This window comes from Lithobates pipiens, unplaced genomic scaffold (genome assembly GCF_037356315.1).
Source record: "Lithobates pipiens isolate NorthernLeopardFrog02 unplaced genomic scaffold, aLitPip1_a1.2 Scaffold_3, whole genome shotgun sequence".
NCBI lineage: Eukaryota > Metazoa > Chordata > Amphibia > Anura > Ranidae > Lithobates > Lithobates pipiens.
Genome location: NW_027507790.1, coordinates 22,925,303 through 22,947,365, shown reverse-complemented (window position 1 = coordinate 22,947,365; position 22,063 = coordinate 22,925,303). Strand labels below are relative to the sequence as shown.

Sequence of the window (22,063 nt, the reverse complement as noted above, 5' to 3'; positions counted from 1 at the left end):
TGCACAGTATTTGGCTTCATCCATCTTCCCATCAACTCTGATCAGCTTCCCTGTCCCTGTTGAAGAAAAGCATCCCCACCACATGTTTCATGGTGGGGATGGTGTGTTCAGGGTGATGTGCAGTGTTAGTTTTCCGCCACACATAGCATTTTGCTTTTAGGCTAAAAAGTAAAATGTTGGTCTCATCTGACCAGAGCACCTTCTTCCACATGTTTGGTGTGTCCTCCACATGGCTTCTCACAAACTGCAAACGGGACTTCTTATTGCTTTCTTTCACCAATGGCTTTCTTCTTGCCACTCTTCCATGAAGGGCAGATTTGTGAAGTGCACGACTAATAGTTGTCCTGTGGACAGATTCTCCCACCTGAGCTGTGGATTTCTGCAGCTCCTCCAGAGTTACCATGGGCCTCTTGGCTGCTTCTCTGATTAATGGTCTCTTTGCCCAGCCTCTCAGTTTAGGTTGACAGCCATGTCTTGGTAGGTTTGCAGCTGTGCCATAATCTTTCCATTTTTGGATCAGGAGATGGAGGGGACAGGGCCGAGCCACGGCTCATTGTGGTAATGGACACACAGAGCCATGGCTTGGAACAAATACCTGCTTGGGTGCCACCGAGAACAAAAAAAACCCCAAGATTTTAATATCGCTTTAAGCATTTACTCGAGCATGGCTGTGTGTAACTATTCACTTGTATCGGTGACTTTATGATGCAAGTGCAGCTCCTCAGGTGTCAGAAAATGCCAGGGATTTTACGCCTCAGCACACAGGAGCTGCTAGGTGGCCATGTACATTGGGCATATAGGTGGCATGTAGTGTGAGCCTTTAGGACTCATTCACATAACACGCAGTGATGTGTTTTTCTCCACAGTGGGTGAATGCAGGTCACTGCTAGGGCACATAGAAAAACCATTGTTTTCACCCTTGTATTGGTGGCTTAATGAGGCACCCTAGGGAGTTTATGCCTCAGTACACATGAGCAACTAAACATCTGTGTGCATGAAGCACACCATGACATTGTGTTTACAAAGGCTTGTCAGAGAGATTCATAGCCTTCCAGGAATAGCTGACTATACCATCTCCTTTTTATTACTGTATATCCCTAATATTTGGGCAAACAAGGCACCCTCAGAGTGCACATGTGGCCACACATAACGGTGCATACTGTGCGCGTCACACCACCCCCTGCCGACCACTCCGGAGCGCGCAGCCAACCTAATCTGCGGCTGGGGGCGTGGCTCACGGACAGGCGCGAGGGGCGTGGTTTGGGGTTGTGCGCGCGGCCCTGAATTTGCGTGGGCGGGGAAAGAGACTGTCTGACCGTGCAGGAGGACGCGTGTGCGTGGGCGCGCGACCGGTTCGGTGAGGGAGAAGAGAATTCCCCGTGTGCAGGGGGGACAGTGCCAGAGGTGAGAGCCCGGGAGGGGGCGGGGACGTGTTCGGGGGGGGGGGTGACTGTAGAGGGGAAATGGAGGCGGGGGGCTTCTTGGGGCTCCTGTAAGTTTGAGGGTGCCGCTGTGTTTGGGGGAGCCCCGTGTGTTCGTGGGGCCCCTCCGTTCATTGGCGGACTCTGCCATCACTCCAGTATGTGTCTGCTAGATGATCATGCAGTGTATAGAGAGCTCAGTAATGTGTGTGTCCGCACTACTACTCCTCTACGTACAGCACTGCTCATATCATCGCTCCTACTACACTACATGCAGCACTGCTCATATCATCGCTACTACTACTACTACTACACTACATACAGCACTGCTCATATCATCGCTACTACTACACTACATACAACACTGCTCATATCATCGCTACTACACTACATGCAGCACTTCTCATATCATCGCTACTACTACTACTACACTACATACAGCACTGCTCCTATCATCGCTTCTACTACTCCTCTACATACAGGACTGCTCATATCATCATCGCTACTACTACACTACATACAGGACTGCTCATATCATCATCGCTACTACTACACTACATACAGGACTGCTCATATCATCATCGCTACTACTACACTACATACAGCACTGCTCATATCATCATCGCTACTACTACACTACATACAGCACTGCTCATATCATCATCGCTACTACTACACTACATACAGCACTGCTCATATCATCATCGCTACTACTACACTCCATACAGCACTGCTCATATCATCATCGCTACTACTACACTCCATACAGCACTGCTCATATCATCATCGCTACTACTACACTCCATACAGCACTGCTCATATCATCATCGCTACTACTACACTCCATACAGCACTGCTCATATCATCATCGCTACTACTCCTCTACATACAGCACTGCTCATATCATCATCGCTACTACTACACTACATATACCCTGTTTCCCCTAAAATAAGACCTAGCATGAGTGTCGGTGATGGCTGCAATATAAGCCCTACCCCCCAAATAAACCCCATCCTCTTTCCCCAAAAATAAGCCCTACCCTGAGAATAAGACATAGAAGGACTTTAACTAGGGCTTATTTGGGGGGTAGGGCTTATATTGCAGCCATCGCCGACAATCACGCTAGGTCTTATTTTAGGGGAAACAGGGTAGCACTGCTTCCATCATCACTACTACTCCTCTACATACAGCACTGCTCCCATCATCACTACTACTCCTCTACATACAGCACTGCTCCCATCATCACTACTACTCCTCTACATACAGCACTGATCCCTTCATCACTACTACTACTACTTACCTGTACCTGTTTGCATGGATCACCACTGGGTCGGCAATCCCTGCACTGAACCGGGGGGTCTGGCTGTTCATAACACAAGTGCCTGCAGCTGGAGGACCAACTGTAAAGGATAGGGATGCTCACTGTTCAGAACTGGGATACAAGGGGGGTGACTGCATAGGGGGGCTAAGTGTCCAGAATGTTGGGGACTAAATGTACAAAATAGGGGTACTGACTTTGTGGAGCTTGGGGACTGAGCGTCTAGAGGAGGGGGACAACTGTACAGGGTAAAGGACTATCAGTACTGAAAGGGGGGAGATGACAGTACAGGGGTGAGGACTACATATATAACATGGGGGGGCTGACTATACAGAGCAGAGGACTACCTATACAGAATGGGCTGAGGACTATCAATACTGAATCAGCATGATGACTGTACAAAGAGGAATAAATCTAAAACGTGGGGGGCTGACTGTACAGAGGACTATCAATACTGAACTTGGGGGGGGGGGGAGAGAATTGCCTATACTGAATGGGGGCTGACTGTACAGGGGAGAGGACTATCAGTGCTGAACTGGGGGGGGGGGGGCTGTACATGGTGAGGACTACATATACAAAATGGGCTGACTGTACAGAAGGGGGTGAGGATAGGCACTGTACAGTACTGGGGGCAGGGAGTCTACAGACCAGAGGACAGACTATACAGAACAATGTTTGATGAGGAAAAGTTACTTCCCTGACTCCAGCACTGAACTGTTTTGTATTTGCAGGTAGTGGCACAATGCACACACCCTCATCTGTGAAGGTGGACCTTACAAGGTAAAGATCAGGTTGGCAGTAATCCACCAAAAGGTCAGTCCATGGTCACCTGTTTGATGCTTTTCACTGTGGCCCTTGCATATGCTGTGTAGCAGCTGTTTTGTAATTGTATTTGCCCCTCGGTAACTATTTCAGACATGCACATTAGTAGTATGATGTTATTCTTGCTTCGAAGTAACCATTGTAGCATTTTGTTATTATTTGTAGCTACTTTTCACTACAGTTGGGGCGGAAGACTGTTTATTAATTTAGGACCCCTATCACACTGGGGCGGCAGGTCAGTTAGCGGTAAAGCACCACTAGTCTTAGCCAGTCTTTTTGGCCGCTAGCGGCATGCTTTTAACCCCCAAGAAGGGGTTAAAAGTGCCTGCGCTGCGGTGGTTCCGAAGCAGTGTCGCTGTAGGAACGCTGTATACAGCGCTTCTACACTGCCCCAAAGATGCTGCTTGCAGGACTTTTTTTCCCGTCCCGCAAGAGCACCGCCCCAGTATCAAGGCCCACAGGCTTTCACACTGGGGAAGCATGAGAGGCAGTTTTCAGGTGATATTTTTAGCGCTAAAATGCCTGAAAACTGCCCCAGTGTGAAAGGGGTCTTATTCTTATGTTTATGAATATGAACATGGCAGACCATATACACCAATCAGCCCTAACTTTATGATCACTGTCTGGTAAAGTTAATTGCATTGATTATCCAATTGAATGGCATCTGAAAGTGGGTAGGATATATTAGGCAGCAAGGGAACATGTTTTCTCTGAAGTTGAACACAAATTAAATGGGCATTGCAGTTTGTGTAGGGTTCTGTGCAGATGCACACCGCTCAGGGTGTCCATGCTGTCCCATGTCCACAGAAAAAAACGCCCACAATGGGCATGTGTGCATCATCTCTGGACCACAGAGCAATGTAAGAACGTGGTCTTGTCCAATGAATCATGTTTTTGCGTCAAGTGGATAATCAGGTGAGTGTGCGTTTCTTACCTAGTAAAGAGTTGGCGCCAGGATGTAGTAATGGAAGAAGGCAAGCTGGCTTGGGCAGTGTGATTCTTTGGGAATGTTCTGCTTGGCAAGCTTGGGTCCTGCCATTTATGTGGATGTTATGTAACACATACCACCTACGTAAACTGTGACCATGTACACCCCTTCATGGAAATGGTCTTCCCTGATGGTAATGGCTTATTTCAGCAAGATAATGTGCCCTGCCACACTGCAAGAATTGTTCAAGAATGGTTTGAGGAACATAACAAGTTTGACTTGGCATCCCAACTCTCCAGATCTTAATCCAATGAAGCATCTGTGGGATGTGCTGGAAAAACAAGTCCGATCTCTGGAGGCCACACCTCTCAACTTGCAGGAGATAAAGGACCTGCTACTGAAAGGTTTGTGCCAGTTAGCACAGTATGCCTTCAGAGGTGTAGTGGTGTCCATACCTCGACGGAACAGCACTGTTTTGGTGGCAAAAGGGGGACTTTCTGAATATTAGGTGAGTGGCTGACCGGTGTATATTTAGGATCAGATTGATGTAGTGTCTCTCGAATCATCACTTATTCCTCTGTACTTATATTATCACTTTAGAAACCAGATTTGGAAATGTTTCTCTGGAGTTATACACATCAGCAGACTCCACAGCAGATGTTTTTTACTTGGTCCCCTTTCTTTTGCGTGCTAAGAAGTTGAAGTGTTGCGGTGTGTTGCACATACTTACAAAGTGCTAGTTGTTAACCTATTGTAGCCCCACTGTTGAGCTTAGTGAAGACAGTCCGTGTCTTGTCTTGCGACATATGTTGGATGCTGGCTTTTTGCCTAAAGCAGACATTCAGATTCTTTGGCGGACTGGAAAGGTGTGGTACACAAAACTAGCTTATGGGAAGGGATGCCTGCTGGGAACGTTAGTCCAAAATTTCTTTATCTTATTGTGAGTTCTGCACAACACAATTTCTTATGTATTGGTCGTATATTAGAAGAAATACTGTAATATGCCCTTTCATATATTTAAATGTCTATTTACTACCCCGCACACTGACAAGATTTATGTAAGTCATTACAAAGTGTTGCTTTGAGCGTCGCTTTTTTTTTTTTTTTCTCTCTGCAGTCTCAATGTTTATATTTGATTTTATAGCCCATCTCTGACTTTCCCTCCAACCGATTGCTGGATATATAAAAAAAATACTAAAATACCTTATTTACTCAAAGATGAGCTCATGTGATGCTTCAGTCCCAAGCATTCTCTCTTGTTTCTTTTACATCTGGTGAGTCCTTTTTGGTATCAACGTCACTGCTTATTGGCTGTCCAACATCAGGTTCCTCTCAGGAACCACAAAGGAAGTGACGTAAGCTCAGGGAGACGCTAGGGAACCACAATGAGTGAGGGGAAAATATACAACAGAGAGTACTAGACAGCAGACTTAGGTGAAAATGAACTTTCTTCACTAGGTAAGAAAAGCTAAAAACTTGGATGAGGTAGGAGAGGGGCTTCATACTTGCCTGGACTGGGGCTTTAAACTTTATAATTGTGCAGGCCCACTGGTAACAGGTTTGTGCCACTTTGTTTAGCTCTAGTACGTTGTCTGAGTTTGACATTTAAAGCAAAAGTAAACAGCGTAAGTAAAAAAATAATTTAAAAAAATCCAATGAAAGGTAATGGCATAATGACTGGATTAGGAGATTTCAGATAGTATAATACATTTTTTTTTTCAGTTTCAGAGTAGGAAAGAATTAGAACCCCCTTTGAACTTTTTATTGTTGTTTGTGTCCCTTTATTAGTTAGATCAGTGGTTCTCAACCTGAGTCCTCAAGTACCCCCAACGGGCCATGTTTTCAGGTTTCCCTTTGCTTTGCTGCTTTAAATCAATATCAATGACATGGTATTGATAAGAGCTATTTTATCTAAGGGAAGTTCCCAAAACATGGCCCGTTGGGGAGTCATTGAGGACTGAGGTTGAGAACCACTGAGTGAGACTGACCCCATTTGTCCTTTTTTAACTTGTTACAGAGGCGGAAAGTCTTAAACATTTTATAGCTGGTAGCAGAACAGGAGGTGAGTGGTTTACAGACAACAGACATAAACTGACAGGTTGTAACCCTTGTCTACTCTGTTCAAAACTAAGAAACGTTTTAGCAATATATATGCACTTTATGCTGAGCTGTTTATATTTAGGGGCTCTTTCACACACTGTTCAGATCCGCCTGTCCATCCTCTATGGAGCAACGGATGTCAACAGTGACATGCCCACTGACATCCGACCCGCACCTATCCGAAAAAAGTGTGACAGAGGAAAACCTTTTTTTTTTTTTTTTTTTTTTTTTTTTTTTTTCCACCCGTCATCGGATGGAAAAATATTGTCGGGCAGATGAAAAAGGACAGGCGGTCTGTAATGATCTAATTCCCCCCCCCCCCCCCCCTATATAGGGAAGAGTGGACTCTCTGACGGGTCCATCCATGCACAGAGTGAAAAGATGTACTTGTCATCCACCGGCTCAGCGGGGATCAACGGAGCGATCCCCGAGGAGCAAGCAGAGTACTAAAAACGGTCAGCCCCATGTGAAAGGGGCCTTAGACAGAGTAAAGTTAATGAGGACGCAAATATAAATCTTAAGATAGTCATACTTGTGATTTTAGTCTGGTGCAGTATCCATATGGATAATTGGTAGCTGGCACAAGTAAGCTCACGCAATCATTGTCATGTATTAGTTATTATTATCATCATTTATTATCATTATCCATATTATACATTGTTAATTATCATTAACGTGCAATTTTCAGATGTTTGACTAGGCCAACTTCTGACTGGTTCTGTTTTAAAGCCCAATTCAGTTTAAATTGGCAACTAATACATTCCAGGTGCATCAAAACATGTTCAATGTTTTACAGTTTTTCTTTCTAAAGCAGCCACAGCCTGAGTGGAAAAGCCTGTTCTCTGCCATCATCTGCAGTGTGGGACCCTTGCTCTCTGTGTAGAAACAGTGGTTCAGCATGCTAAGAATACCTAGGAGGAAAGCTTCTCAGTAGAACCCCCCTCTCCCCCCCCCCAAAAAAAAAAAATATATATGCACCAACCCATCACATTAAAAGAATTGGCAATCCTTTTTAATGTGGTGTGTTGGTACATTTTCTACTGTTTGACTGATTGTTGCACATTTATAATTGCTGATACATTTTTTTTGTATATATCCATACCTCCGGGACCTTATTAGCACTCTCTTTTGTAGGAACTTTACTCCAAGGTATTCATTTTGGTCTAATTTTAGGTGCTAAATCCACACCTTTAATTTATGGTTAGTTGGTGGCTTAAAATATGCTTTTAATTTCCTCGTCCTTTGTCCACTAAGGACATTTTGTAATTAGTTGTCCTGCATGCTTCTGCCACTGCTCACCAATTTGGCAAATGTGATAGCAGAGCTAGAGGTTTTAGTCTCTGCAGTGAGACCACTGCTTCCACACTACAGGTGCTGGCAGTAGATGGGCTTTTTTTTTTTTTTTTGCTATGGCAGAGAACAAACTGCGAAGACATTGAACCCCTTTTTGTTTTGATGCTCCTGGAATGTATTTGGCTGAACTGAAGCTTCAATTGGGATTGAAAAAGCAATTCCAGACAAGTGACATGAATCTGTCTGTTGCTTTTGTTGCAAGAAATTTCTAAAATACCACCATATCTCTCATGAGGAAAGTGGAAGTAAATAAGACCTCTTGTATGCTGGTAGTACTCACTGAGGCAAGAAGTGAGGTGAACCCTGCCCATAGTCACACATGCCTGTTAAAACCTTTCAAACCACTTCTGAATGTGGACATAGAGAGCAGTAAAAACTTGGCATAGGTTCTAACCCTGGCGTGCTTTAGAAAAAACCGACTTCAGCTTTGAACTGAGTTGGACTTTGTTTTGCAGTGGCCAGATTCTGAATAGTTCCTCATGGTAGTTTGGGTTTGTCTGCTTCCAAAAAGAAACACGTCAGAAACATGGATGCCACTGTTTCTGATCTCTTCCAAAAATGTTATGTTCCTGGCTATCGTACTGATGTTCTGGTGGTGAGGCAATGACCCAGAACAAGGATTCGTATAAGAATGGCTGACTTTCCTGTGCTAAATAGATGCACAGGTTAGTAGCTCAAAGTATTGAAGGCGATGGGTCCGCATGGCAACCAAACAACTTGTATATTTTCAGATGTAGGTAAACAGTGGACAACCCCTGTACTGCTCTACTCACAGGTTGACTTAATCTGTTCTATCTTTTTCTTTTTTTATTGGTCTGCAAGCCGATTTCAAATGTCCAATGTATGTTAGATTCTGATTTATCACTAGGAGGTATTTTATATTAACCCTTTGAATGATCTGGCATTTTGTATGTGTATTTTGTACAAGTGGTCAGGATTGTAAAGCACTCTTCCATAACGGATGGGCAGGTGCACTACAGCAATGCCTGGATACATAACTGAACCCACAATTTACTAGATGTCAGCGAGTAAATCATTCTAAAGACCAGTGTGCTCTTCTTTAGTTAGACCCACATCCAACTTTACCCCATTAAGTCAATTCTGCCTTACCCACCTGGAAACTGCTTTTATCACTGCCATGTGTGGGTGAGATGCCATATTACACAGACTAGTGTAAGATCTGAAGATAATGTAACATGAAATCAAATTTCTCTGCCAAGTTTTGCAATCGATACCGAGTTGTGTGAGCAGGAAACTCACTAAGCAGAGTAAAGCTTCAGGCACAGCAATAAGTCACTCTTTTCTGCATCTGGAAAGCCCAGGTGCTGCATACAGCTACCCATAGACACGAATGGTTGTGTGTAGATATAATCAGGTGTATGAACGTATTCTCCAATCACAGAAAACCTGCACCTGGGGTTTGCATCCATATACTATATGTGAGTACCAGTGTATACCCCTTGTACAGCTGTGCACAACCATTTATGTCTGTGGGTGGCTATATGCAGCTTCTGCGCATGGAGGAAAGCTAGAAGTTTGTATGCCTCTAATGTGCCTGTGTCCTAGGTTTGGTCAAGTGACACCAGGAGACATAAGAAGCATATGGGCTAAGTGATGCAGAATACTAAAACTTTTCAGCAGTTTACATGATTGCAGGTCGGAAAACCATTTTAAGATGTTTTGTATACTTCTATCTAAGCAACCTTTGCTGTCTGGTAGTTATGGCTATGCTTAACAATATTTTTCTGTTAAAGTGTCATTAATCACCTTCAGACCGGACCATTTTGCTGGTAAATGACCAGAGGTCTTTTTACACTTTGGCACTGCGCTGCTTTAACTGGTAATTGCGCGGTCATGCAATGTTGTACCCAAACAAAATTTGCGTCCTTTTCTTCCCACAAATAGAGCTTTCTTTTGATGGTATTTGATTGCCTCTGCGATTTTTATTTTTTGCGATATAAACGTAAAAAGACCGCAAATTTAAAAAAAAAATGATATTTTCTACTTTTTGTTATTAGAAAAATCCAATAAACTCAATTTTAGTCATACATTTAGGCCAAAATGTATTCAGCCACATGTCTTTGGTAAAAAAAAAGTCAATAATTGTATATTTATTGGTTTGCGCAAAAGTTGTCACATCTACAAACTAAGGTACGTTTTCTGGAATTTACGCAGCTTTTAGTTTACGACTGCCTATCTCATTTCTTGAGGTGCTAAAATGGCAGGGCAGTACAAAACCCCCCCAAATGACCCCATTTTGGAAAGTAGACACCCTAAGGAAATTGATAAGAGGCATGTTGAGCCCATTGAATATTTTATTTTTTTGCCTCAAGCGATTGAATAATGACAAAATTTTTTTTTTTTTTTTTTTTTCACAAAGTTGTCACTAAATGATATATTGCTCACACATGCTATGGGCATATGTGAAATGACACCCCAAAATAAATTCTGCTGCTTCTCCTGAGTACGGGGATACCACATATGTGGGACTTTTTGGGAGCCTAGCCGTGTACGGGGCCCCGAAAACCAAGCACCGCCTTCAGGCTTTCTAAGGGCGTTACAGTTTTGAAGGCCATAAAATGCCAAGATGGCACAAACCCCCCCCCCCCCCCCAAATGACCCCATTTTGGAAAGTAGACACCCCTAAATTTAGGGGTACACTAGTGAGACTAGGTAATAAATGGCGGGTGCCCTGAAACTATAAAAAAAATAACTAACCAACCAGCGTCACCTGTAACAGTTATATGGTGATCACTGGTGAAAGGGTTAACTAGGGGGCAATCAGGGGGCTTTATGCGGTAGTATATGGGGGTCCCTGGCGCTATAAAAAGCTGCGGCGAACCTAAATGCCTACCTACCTGCCTAACAAGCGTCACCTGTGACACTAATACAGTGATCAGAAAAACGATCGCTTATTAGGCTGGGTTCACACTGGAGCGATGCGGGAACGCCACGAATCCGCGGCGGGTTCCCGCATCACATGCCTCCCGGCGGCAGCTCACACTGCCCTATGCGAACTGCTGGGAGTGTCAGTGAAATGTTAATGACACCCCCAGATCAGTTCGCATATCGCAGTGCGATCTGCAAACTCGGATCGCATGGTGTGAACACCCATGCGATCCGATTCTGCTGCGGACCAAAAAAAGGGTCCCGTGCGAGTTTGCGGCGGGTGCGACACGAATTCAGCCATACTATCTGTATGGCTGAACTCGAATCGCACAGAGATCGGATGTGATTTGCACTGCAGTGCGGTGCGAATCACATCCGTTCTCATAAACCGCTGCAATGTGAACCCAGCCTTAGTGACACTGGCGACGGGGGGTGATCACAGGGTTAAACCTTTATTGGGGGGGTTAGGGGGGTACCTTAGAACTAAAGGGGGCTAACCCTAACTGCCCTAACAGTTATTACAGTCACAAATGACACCCGCCGGGTGATCAGGGGGTTAAACCTTTATTAGGTAATAAATGGCGGGTGCCCTGAAACTATAAAAAAATAACTAACCAACCAGCGTCACCTGTAACAGTTATATGGTGATCACTGGTGAAAGGGTTAACTAGGGGGCAATCAGGGGGCTTTATGCGGTAGTATATGGGGGTCCCTGGCGCTATAAAAAGCTGCGGCGAACCTAAATACCTACCTGCCTAACTAGCGTCACCTGTGACACTAATACAGCGATCAGAAAAACTATCGCTTATTAGGCTGGGTTCACACTGGAGCGATGCGGGAACGCCATGAATCCGCGGCGGGTTCCCGCATCGCATGCCTCCCGGCGGCAGTTCACACTGCCCTATGCAAACTGCTGGGAGTGTCAGTGAAATGTTAATGACACCCCCAGATCAGTTCGCATATCGCAGTGCGATCTGCAAACTCGGATCGCATGGTGTGAACACCCATGCGATCCGATTCTGCTGCGGGCCAAAAAAAGGGTCCCGTGCGAATTTGCGGCGGGTGCGACACGAATTCAGCCATACTATCTGTATGGCTGAACTCGAATCGCACAGAGATCGGATGTGATTTGCACTGCAGTGCGGTGCGAATCACATTCGTTCTCATAAACCGCTGCAATGTGAACCCAGCCTTAGTGACACTGGCGAAGGGGGGTGATCACGGGGTTAAACCTTTATTGGGGGGGTTAGGGGGGCACATTAGAACTAAAGGGGGCTAACCCTAACTGCCCTAACAGTTACTACAGTCACAAATGACACCAATGCAAAAAAAAAAAAAAAAAAGCAATTGGTGTCACTGTGACTGGGGGGGCAGGGGTAATTGGGGGGTGATCGGGGGTAAAGGGGGGGTGTGAGTGTGCCTGGCATGTTCTACTGTATGTGGGGTGTGTTGGTGCAACTCACCGAACCTCTCTCCTCGGTGCCGGAACGAAAACTACCGACACGGAGGAGAGAATACATCACTTCCTCTCCTGTGTTTACATTACAGGAGAGGAAGTGATGTCACGGGACATTTTCATTCGCCGGGAGCGATCGAGAGGGGGTGGCCATGAATGAATGGCCGTCCCCTCGTCCGGGATCGCTCCCGAACGAATACCGGGCGGGGGCCCGATCGGGCCCCCGACCGGCGGGCAGGCAAGGACGTACATGTAAGCCCTTATGCCTGCCCGTGCCATTCTGCCGACGTACATCGGCGTGCGGCGGTCGGCAAGTGGTTAAACCCACATCATAAAAAAACAAAAAAAAACTATCAAATGTTGTATCACATGCTCTTCATACTCACTATGAGATTGTTTTTCTGTATTCTGCAAAAAAAACTGGTTGATCGTGCTGCTCTCCATCTCCACCTTCTGTTCATATCCTATATTCAGCTAGGGATTTTGCAGCTGTGGTGGCAACTCTGCACATGCTCAGTTTCAGTGAGTTCCTATGCTGAGCATTTCCTCCCCTATTACATCTCAACAGGTCGTGTGAGTATAGAGTTACACATGTGGGCATATACACAGTGGGAAATGACAGCTCACTCCTTCTGTTGTCCTCCATGCCACTAACCAGCTAAACACCATAGGGGTGGTATATTGCATGTAGATTAATGGTGGCATCTTCTCCCTCTTATTCTAAGACACAGGCTGCAGGGGCATGACCGAGCCTGTGACTGGCAGAAATCCACCCACACAATGTTATTTCCACAAAATAATAAAGATTTTATTTCAAATAATATATTTTTATAACAATTTAAAATGGTTTATTTATTTTTTTTTATTTTATTTTTTTACTCCTTAATTCCAAAGGCTCTTTTTTTTTTTTTTTTTTTTTTTTTTTAACATGTGACCAGTAGCAAAGCATTATAAGCTCCTCCTGCTTATGTTTCTGTGCAAACAGGCTGGGAGAGAGCTGGGTCATGTGACAGCTGTATATCATATAGGAAAAAGGTACTTAGATATATATTTTTTTTTTCTATAAAAATAATTACAGTGCCATCATCCACATACAGAAATAGAAGGAGCAATGTGAATTAAACCGTGTGTGTTTTAGTATCACCTTAAGTATAGTGTTATTGGAAAGGTCAGGTTATGCAGATTCTTGACCCAGACCAGTGGTCACCAAACTGTGGCCCTGGGGCCAGATGCTGCTCTTTGCTTGCCTTTATCCAGCCCCTGGTGCACTGTTCCTGCTACTGATACAAGACATTATTCTGCCAACTGATAACAATGGGGCACCATTTCTCCCACTGATACTAATAATGGGGCACTATTCCTCCCACTAATACTAAATGTGGTGATGTTTACACCCACTGATGCTAGGAAAATGTCAACTTCCCCTGGCCACAGTCCGGCCCCTCTAAAGTCTGAAGGACAATAAACTGGCCCTTTTGTTTAGAAGGTTTGGAGGCCCCTGGTTTAGACACTGAGGCCCCATTCACACCTGAGCATGGCGTTTTGAGGCAGAAAATCACACAATTTTACCGCGTTTTGCTGCAATTTTGTGCAAGGCAAAAGGTCACCAGAAGAAATACACAAAAAGAAATACGCCCAAATCTGCCCGATTTGAGCGACAAAAAAGGGTCCAGAACTTGTTTGAGCTTCAGGCGTTCGGCTTCAGGCGACATGGAGTGGAGATGTGAACCATCTCCATTGAGAATAATAGATTTTTTTTTTTCCCCCTCCCAGCATTTTGTAGCGTCAGGCTTCAAGCTACAAACCGCTCAGGTGTGAATGGGGCCTTACTAAAGCAAAGTTCCATTTAAAAGTTTCACAAAGGTCTCAGGTATTCACCCACTGGCAGCCAGAAGAATCTGATTATTTTTTTAAATTTTTTTTCTGATAGTACAGACCAGCATATCAAAAAAGTATCTATTAAAAAAAAAAAAAAAATAAAAAATAAAAAATAAAAATAAAACAATATGGTAAAACCTTGGATTGCGAGTATATTTGTTCTGGCTGATCTGTAATTTTGACAGTTTGGTCATTTGCCAGACTTCTTTGCCCTATTTTTAAAGCATTTATTTTTTATCAGTATTCAGTTTTTTTTTTTTTTTTTTTTTTCCCCAAGAGTTTTTTAAAGTGAAATTAATTTACCTTACATTAATATCATCATGTTTATAGAAGGTCGATAACTAGGCGTAGATAGCCATTATTTTCTGCAGGATTTCTTTTTATTGGTGTAAAGTCAAAACTCTATTAAAAATGTGAAAGACTGTTTTTTAATGTTTAATATGCATAAAGGCAAACTGACTTATATTGACTTATTGTGGTTCTAAGGCTTAATGTACATGAGAAGTTTTTTCAACCTCTCCTCTTCTGAACGATTTAACTTGACAGATAGTAACTCATGTTTAAAACGTCTGTTCTGTCGTGTTTATGTGCTGCGTTTGCCTTTTTAGAAGCGTTTTTCATTTTTGGCTGTGTAAAAAAAAAAAAAAAAAAAAAAAAAAAGCGCGACTTTTGGAGGCAACTTGGACACGACTGAGTATGAATCACAGCGCGACTTCAACACGACTTTGGGAACTTTGGCCGTGGCCAATCGCAGAATAATCGGCTCTCGAGGGGGAACTCCACGGCATATTTTAAATAAAAAAACTGGCATGGGTTCCCCCTCCAAGAGCATACCATACCAGGTCTGGTATGGATTTCAAGGGGAACGCCCCCTATGCTGCAGAAAAAAAACAGCGTGGGGGTCCCCACAAAATCCATACCAGACCCTTATACGAGCACGCAGCCGACCAGTCAGGAAAGGGGGTGGGGATGATCGAGGGCCCCTCTCCCCACTCTTGAACCGCACCACGCCGCATGCCCTCAACATGGGTGGCGGGTGCTTTGGGGAAGGTGGGCGCCCTTCCCCAATACTGTCATCTCAATATAGATGGAGATCCGACTTGGAGGCGACTTCCATTGAAATCAATGGGTACAATTTGCATTGACTGCAGTAGCGTACATTAAGACGGCTGCATTCACTTCCATTGATTTTCTCAACCACGTGACTTGGGGCGACTTGAAGTCGGATCCCAGGTTGCCCCTGTGTGAACCGGCTCTGAGGCTGTTCAACTGTGAAAAGTATTGATACGTTTTGATTTTAGTTGAAAAGAATAGTTTACCGTTTAGAAATATTATATTTGTTAACTTATGAAAAAGTTAGAGATTTTATGATGGGAGGGGGATTCACATTAGCTTTTAGCAAGCATTGCATGTGCCTATAAGATAATTATACTTCAAATAAAGCCTAATCTGCTGACTAATGCACCTTGCATCTATTAAAATCATTATACAAGCTTGTCTTTTCTTTCATGCGTGACTCAAAGGATTGGATTGAATACCAGATGTAGGACATAAGTAGGCCCGAAACTTAAAATAGTTATCAACTATTTTCATAATCAATCGGCCAGCCAATTAGTTGGCCTGCATACAGAATGCATTATTTGTTTAGATATCAGGGAATACAGTGCAGCACACATACAGCTCAGTACACCGTCCATACATGTCAGTAAGTGCCTGTGAACGTGTGAGGAGCAATGCCTCATGGGACATGTAGTCCTGGGCAGGACGTGAGTGGTTCTAAAGTCGGTGGGGGACCCTAGAAGAGGAGAATCAGGTCTGCCATTACACAGAGCAGGTAAGTATAACATGTTTGTTTGAAAAACAAAAAATAATACTTTAAAGCCTGTGCAGGGAAGAACAGCATCTGAACCCAGAGAAGGTGGAGGCTGATAGACTGGAGGTAATAGATGGCATTATAATTACATTTAATGTAAACTTTTACCAGCATTGTGCATTATATTTAAAATGATTAGATCTATTAAAAAAAAAAAATAAGTCGTAGCTTTTAGTACTACGTTGATATAAAATATTTAAATCTCCCTTCCACCCTTCATATAGCTTCATGTCTAACTTCTAGGTAAAATGCCCATATATCCTACTTCTGGGTGTATTTATTATTTTTTTTATATATAATGTAATATATATTATTACTTTCACAGTATAAATTAACCCTTTTATAGTTTTTTTTTTTTTTTTTTTTTTTTTTTTTTTTTTTTACTCCATTATGACAGGTGATACAAAAAAAGCATCCGACTGCTACTAAACATCTTAGGCCTGGTTCACACCTTTGCGTTTTTTTGGTGCTTTTTGCAGAAGCGCACTACAGTTCAGTTCATTTACTATGGTTTCCTATGGGACACGTTCACACCTATGCTGTTTTTGGTTCAATATACTTCAATAGAGAAGCTGCAGAAAAGCATGTAGTGCTTTTTTGCAGCAATTTGCATTTTTAATCTAATAATTTGATAAAAAATGCAAATCGCAGCAAAATTGCATGTGCAAAACATCAAAAAGCACTGCAGAAAATATGAAAAGCAAACTGAATAGGTGTGAACTGAGCCTTATACTGACCATACACAAATCGATTTTCGGATGAGAATATTCATACGAAAAATCTTTGTACATTTTGCTGAATGAAAGAATGTCCTTTTGAAAATTTCAATTGCTTTTAACATTCTGTTTTAAAATGAATGTAATTTCTGAATGAAAACCACATACACTGTCTGAAAATTCCTTTGACCAAGAAGTTTTCTATTCTGCTCCTTCGAATTTTCCCATCACTGTGGTCGAAAATAAATGTTGACTTGACCCCACTAATGGTTAGAAAATGGAACAAACGTTCTTAAAATGACATTTATTTTGAAGAAAGACATTGTTTTTGTATGGCCAACATATAATACATTACAGTTCTGTTTTTAAAATCGTCAAAACAGCATTCGTTTTTCTTTTTCTTTAACCACTTGCCGCCCGCCTTATAGGCAATTGACGGTGGCAAAGTCGTTGCATAATCCTGATCTGACGTCATATGACGTGATCAGGATTTCGAGCTGATGCGCGCGCATCGTGGCGATCGTTGTTGCGGGGTGTCAGTCTGACACCCTGCAAATACGATCTCGGTAAAGAGTCTCCGACGGAGACTCTTTACCACGTGATCAGCCGTGTCCAATCACGGCCGATCACATTGTAAATAGGAAGAGCCGGTGATTGGCTTTTCCACACTCATATCTGTCAGACGCGAGTAGAGGAAAGCCGATCAGCTGCTCCTCTGACAGGGGGGGTGGTCTGTACTGATCGATTATCAGCATAGCCCCCACGAGGATGCCCACACTGGACCGCCAGGGATGCCACCAGGGATGCCCAGCAAAAGGTAATCCTCCCTAGACCACCAGGGATGCCAGTCAGTGCCCACAATGGATGCCAGTCTGTGCCCACAATGGGCATCACTGATTGGCATGCATTATTGTTTGGCACTAGCATCCATTAGTACAGTATAACATAATACAGTGCCCACCTGTGCCGCCTATTGGTGCCCACCTGTGCCGCCTATCGGTGCCACATATCAGTGTCCATCGATGCCACCCCATCAGTGCCACTTCATTGGTGCCCATCAGTGCCGCCTTATCAGTGCCCATCAGTGAAGGAGAAAACGTACTTATTTACAAAGTTTTGAAACCGAAACAAAAAAACTTTTTTTTTCAAAATTTTCTGTATTTTTTTTATTTGTAGCGCAAAAAAAAAAAAAACGTAGAGGTGATCAAATACCACCAAAAGAAAGCTCTATTAGTGGGAAAAAAATGATAAAAATTTAATTTGGGTACAGTGTAGCATGACCGAGCAATTGTCATTCAAAGTGCGACAGCGCTGAAAGCTCAAAATTGCTCTGGGCAGGAAGATGTTTAAGTGCCCGATATTGAAGTGGTTAAATAAAAAATGTGATCTCTGAATCTAACAGATTCAACCTCTAGTAGTATATCCAGTACATCTCTTCTGCCTGTTCTGAGAGCGGATTCGAGATTTTGCTCCCTAACTATATAGTTGGTTATTTATATTTACCACTGCATAGAGATATTTAAGAATAAATTACTTTTTTTTTTTTTTTTTTTTTTTTTTTCTTTAAACTTTCCATATTAACTAAATTATACACCACACTTTTTTTAAGGTTGTTCGCTTAATCGAAACAATAATCGGCCAACTAATTGACTATAAAAATAATCATTAGTTGCAGCCCTAGATCATTTCATACCATGTGAACAGTTACTTTTTTTGACCTGCTTGACGAGTAGGATGGGCACTGACAAATATGTGGTTTATACATATGCATGAGATAACTGTTATCAGCTTTACCATTTGTATCCATTGTCTTAAAGATCTGAGTATCAGGAGTGTACATGTGAGTGTACCTGTAGTGTTTTTATAAATGTTAAACTGGCATCCAGATTGCATAGCAGGCCTTGATCCACATCCCTAGCTTATATCTGCGGAGCCTTAAAGCCAAGGCACTCTGTACAATGCCCAGCGAGGCAGCAAGTATCTCATTTACTGGGGCAGGTACAGAGGTGTCTTGTTTGTGGTCAGTTTGAATTATAGAGTGATCCATGTTTTGTGGCTCCAGGAAATCGCTGTATAGTTCAGGGCAAGGCTTGACAAATTTGCTTTTGAATCTAGGAGCCAGCTTAAAAAAAAAAAAAAAAAAAAGATAGGAACCAGTTTCTTTTTAACTAACAAAATTTTTTTTTTTTTTCACTGACAAAACCCTTCTCTTATGTAGCCCTCATGTGTATGTTTACAGATGCACGACACGGTTACTCACAGTTTTTGCCTATTAACCTTAGGATCCATAAGAACTTAGTACATTTAAAATCGTAATAAGTGATTGGTCCCATGAGGCTTTTATTTTAATTTCCCCTCTAGTCTGACCTTGGACCCAGCAACCCCTCCCTCTTTCAGTCTGATCTTGTACCTAAATCCCCAACCCCCCCGGTCTGACCCTGGACCCATGAAACAACCCTCCTGCCCAAAAATGAGTCTGATCCCAGTCCAAACAATTAACTCCAATCTGACCATGGAGCACCCCAAGTTTTTAAACAGTATCCGTAGAATCCCCCACCAGACACGTGTGCACACAGCAGAGGTGATTGTCTGTGTAGGGATGGAGTAAGTGTCAGTGGTGGAGGAGGGGTGGAATCGGTGGCAATGGTATTTGGGGGCAGGGGCATGGTCAGTGGCACTTGCTCTCAGACCAAAAAACAAGAGTGAGTGCACTGACTCTAGTGTAAAATAATGAAGAATGGTTAAAAACACAATCCAATGCACTCACATTAGGTAAGGTTTGTAATGTACAGCAGAATGCTCTTGGTCGCCTCTCCTTGCTGATCACACTGTAAGTCCACAGGGGAGACAATTACAGAAACATTCAGTGTGCTACAAAGCAGCTGAAGACACTTACTCTTCGGAGCGTGCGGAACCTACAGCACATGTGCCCAGCTGATGACGAAGTGACGGCGGGCTGCTAGATTCCTACGCAGACACTGGCAATGGAGCCACGGCCTCTAGCATGGCATGCAGAACTCACTGCCAATCTTGTACCTGTAGGCCTATGACTCCACACATGTCCCAGGGTAGGGTATCAGATCCTAGTGTGCCTCACAGGCATTGTTGGGTCTCCTGTAAAAATATAGTAAACCGTGTTACATGTACTGTATTTGTAGCACATCATGTCAATTGGTTAACATTGTGACTTATACCCACCTCCTAACAAGTAAACGAGCAGAGAAATATGAAATCATCAAAAGAGAAAGCTAGAGCTAAATAAAGAAGTTTTGCTATTTCCTGTGAAAAGTAAGTCTGGCTCTAAAGTAAACACTTCTAAAACCATTAGTAGATCAGGAAAGTGGTACTTTTGTAGTTGCAGTAATTAAAATACATTTTTATTAACTCCTAAAAATGTTATCTGAAATTTTAAAAATTGGAATGGTTTCAATCGCTTCAGAAAGGAAACGGTTCTCTTTGATTTGAAAAGCACATTTAAATGCACAAATCTGAGAGCAGCTATTGCAGACTCCTGGGCTGTAATCCTGGAACCCAGTCTTGTTTGTCTTCAGGATTCAGCTGGTCTGCTTTTTGGCAAACCTAGAGGCACCTACCAATATGAGATGGTGATATGGCTGAGCTTTATTTGACCACCATAACTTCTCATGGAAGATCTTTTCACAAGGTTGTAGTTTCAAATCTGTGTATATCAGTCCCTCCTCCTGAGTGCCCCCATAGCAAACTGCTTGTTATGGGGGTACTTAAACCACTGCTCTGTGTCCTGAGCATGGCTCAGCCCCACCCCACCCTCTTTTCAATGGCTCCCACTGCTCTCTCAACCAATGAACCAACCAGTCTCGTGCACATTGCTGGATCGAGATGGGGCTCAGGTAAGTATTGGGGGGGGGGGGGTCGCTGTTGCCCACAGAAGGTTGGAACCTTTACAACCACTTTAATCATTAAGGCATTTTTTGTTTAAAATGAAATGCTGCTTCGATTAAAAAAAAAAGTATATGGTTGACTGATAACCCTTGTCTTCATAGGATTAGAACAGCATCCATTTCTTCTGGGATTGGGTGGGAACGGGACTCTTGAGGTTATTTAGGTCAGTTTTTTTTTAAATGTATTTTTATTTATCACAATGGCAGTTTTTTTTTCACAAATGAGTCTGTGCTATGCCCTTTATATTTGTGGGTCATTCGTTCCACAATGCTGTACACTGCAGCACATGCCTTGTCATTAAAAATGAATAGCCTGAAACAAATCAACGCTTATGAAAATGGAGCGCAGGCTGCATTTTCCTGAGTGCAACAAATGGGACACTGTGTTGTATTGCACTGGACTTTTGCAGTTCATGTGTGTTAGTGGAGATCATTGTGGCTGGTACAGAACAGTGTGTGTGGTGTGCATTGCTGCAATGCTGTGGTGTTAATGGGTACTTAAACTGTTTGTTACCCCAACATTTCATTTTCCATATGTGTCTACTGTACCATATACTTATTTGAGAGTCTCCTGTTCTCCTTGTAGTGCTTCTATTATGTGAAATCGCTGGTATTCCTGCCAGTCCCTCTGCTTTCCTATTTAAAAACTGACCACCCTAGGCATGAGAGCACAGCGTGGTCAGTTCTCTAGCTATGCTGGGAGCTCAGTGTGCTCTCCTTCAATGATTGGACTTGTCCTGATTAGTGAGCACTTATAAAAACAAAGGCGGCAATGCCACTGACTCCTGGGAATGATGACCCACATCTCCCAGGAGCAGTGGCGCACTGTAGGATATGACATACCTCGCCGGGGAGCCGAAAGTTGAAAAAAATAGATGAGATCCTAGCAACAAGGTACACAAGGCGTGGGGGGAAAAAAACACCAAATGTTCAACTTGCGGGATTGTAGTGATTAAAGCAAAGATCAAAATATGGGTGGAACTCTGCTTTAATACCTTGAGTAAAAAACTGCAATAAACTGTTCTACATCAATGGTACTATGTTCTAACCAGACAACAAGAAAGGGCCTTAGTGGGCATATGAATAGATGTACAGTATATTAAGTTAAACTCAAGGCAGAATACACAGTTGAATTTTGCACCTACTAAAGCAGTTGGTGGCTCGAAATCTCAGACAATTCCTGCTGAATCATCATTGGCTAAGCTGTAGGTGGCCCTATTGTCACCACTGGGCCCAACAAACTATGATCTGAATAGCATAGGAGTAAAAAAATAAAAATCTTGGTGATGCAGTTACTGTTCGGGTGTTCTCACAGCAGTGGTAGTAGCGTCTGACCGAGTACAATAGCTAGCAGGGGACAGTCCTACATTCATGCTGTTTAGCCTGTAT

General features: G+C 43.1%; 1 protein-coding gene across 6 annotated transcripts in view; it reads left to right on the top strand.

Moving 5' to 3' along the window:
• Positions 1-1,279: 1,279 nt before the first annotated feature.
• The window catches only part of TPST2 (tyrosylprotein sulfotransferase 2), an 81,470-nt gene continuing 60,686 nt past the window's right edge, over positions 1,280-22,063 (top strand). For 2 of the 6 annotated variants that reach the window (XM_077461382.1, XM_077461380.1), the window contains exons 1-2: positions 1,280-1,404; positions 3,471-3,519. The gene's annotated coding sequence lies outside the window, so the exon portion shown is untranslated. Of the gene's footprint in view, positions 1,405-3,470; positions 3,553-4,964; positions 4,998-22,063 lie in introns of those variants that run through there. The other 4 variants (XM_077461379.1, XM_077461378.1, XM_077461383.1 and 1 more) reach the window with 3 other exon arrangements.